Genomic DNA, 2,037 nt, shown 5'->3' on the forward strand with positions numbered 1-2,037 from the left:
TTGTAAACTCATGAAAAGAAATTTAAGTCATATGGTGTCACATGTTTTTCATTATCCTCCTCCTTCCCTCCCCCACCCAATTACTATACCCAGTCTCTTATGACTGGATGCCTAATTGCACACACTGCGTAATTGTGTTTTGTCATTTCTCAAAACCTTTCTACCTTCCCTGCCACTTCCCTGCTATAGGTGAAACAAATTGAAGATAATGGAACAAATTAACAAAAGCCATCCTGAAGAGTTTATTCTAGTAGGTTTTGCTGACCATCCTTGGCTAGAGCTTCCTCTATTCATCATTCTGTTTATAACATACCCTATGGCCATGATGGGAAACATAGCCATTACTCTGGTGTCCAAGTTAGACCCCTGTCTGCACAGCCCCATGTATTTCTTCCTCACCAACCTCTCCTTTTTGGACATGTGCTACACCACAAGCATTGTCCCTCAGATGCTCTTTAACCTGGGAACGTCTAAGAAGACAATCAGCTATATGGGGTATGCTGTTCAGCTTTACTTCTTCCACATAATGGGGGCCACAGAATGTCTGCTTTTGGCTCTTATGTCTTTTGATCGCTACATGGCCATCTGTAAGCCTCTACACTACACCCTCATCATAAATCAGTGCATCTGTATCTTATTAGTGGCCACCGTGTGGCTGAGTGGAATGACCTTTGCTGTCTCAGAGGCCACTGTCACCTTACAGTTACCACTGTGTGGTCACAATACCCTGGATCACTTGCTATGTGAGATTCCTGTTCTGATAAAGAATGCCTGTGGTGAAAAAGGTGTTAATGAGGTCACACTCTCTGTGGTATGTACTTTTATGTTAGTTGTACCACTATGCTTAATTATTGTTTCCTATGCTTGTGTCAAACATGCTGTATTTAAGATTAAATCTTTTGTGGGGAAGGAAAAAAGCCTTTGGGATATGTTCTGCCCATCTCATTGTAGTTTTCTTATTTTATGGTCCAGGTATCAGCATGTACCTTCAGCCCCCCTCCTCCATCTCAAGAGACCAGCCCGAGTTCATGGCTCTCTTCTGTGGAGTAGTGACTCCTGCACTCAACCCTTTCATCTACACTCTGTGGAATAAGGATGTAAAGGGGCCACTGGGCAATCTGATGAGGAGCATTTTCATTTCCAAGTGATAGTTGGTATACATCAAATGAAATTATTTAATCATTTAGTAGATTTATAGAGGTTTCCTTAATAACTCATTCTTGTCTCCTGTTTCACCAGATCATGTTAAATATTCTTGCAAAGAACATTATGCTTCTCATATTCTTTATGGTGTTAGGCAACGGTGATACTTGGCTAGTATGTACCAGTAATGGCTACAGTCCATGGGATTGCAAAGAGTTGGACACAAGTGAGCAACTAAGCACAGCACAGCAATTGCACCTTGTTTGTGGAAAATATAAAAAATAGTTTCATTCCATACTGAAATTATAACTTAAGTAGCAAAAATAAAAGATGCTAATAATGATATAAATTATAACATAAAAGCATTAGTTCAAGCTAATCATAATGACAACCATCAGTGGACTTCCTATTGACCATTTCACCTAAGAAACATTTCATCCTCTCTGAAAGATTGGCCAGAGTAAGCAGGGAGCATGGTGCCATTGTGGATTCAGGGTGAGGCACTCTAAACCTAGGCCAATCATTAATTAGTCTTGTAAGTTTATCAACCTCCATTTATCTAGATGCTTTGTTGCTTTTTTTCTTTTTTTCTTGTTGTGTATGCTCAGTCATGTCTAATATTTGTGACCCTATGTACTGTAGAACAACACGCTCCTCTGTCCATGGGATTTTATAGGCAAGAATACTGGAGTGAGTTGCCATTTCCTACTCCAGGGATCTTCCTCACCCAAGGATCAAACCCACCTCCCAGTGTCTCCTGCATTGGCAGGTGAATTCTTTACCAACTGCACCACCTGGGAAGCCCTATGTAGATGTTACCAGTTAATTAAAAACATATTGTCTATTGTACAACACAAGAAATATATCAATATTTTATAATAAGTATAAATAGAG

The 2,037-nt window shown here is 39.9% G+C and overlaps 1 pseudogene; it reads left to right on the forward strand.

Annotated features, from left to right (window-relative positions):
• The first annotated feature begins 208 nt into the window (after positions 1-208).
• On the forward strand, positions 209-1,148 carry LOC138425720 (olfactory receptor 2B11-like; annotated as a pseudogene).
• Positions 1,149-2,037: the final 889 nt, after the last annotated feature.

Source organism: Ovis canadensis, chromosome 20, assembly GCF_042477335.2.
Source record: "Ovis canadensis isolate MfBH-ARS-UI-01 breed Bighorn chromosome 20, ARS-UI_OviCan_v2, whole genome shotgun sequence".
NCBI classification, from domain to species: domain Eukaryota; kingdom Metazoa; phylum Chordata; class Mammalia; order Artiodactyla; family Bovidae; genus Ovis; species Ovis canadensis.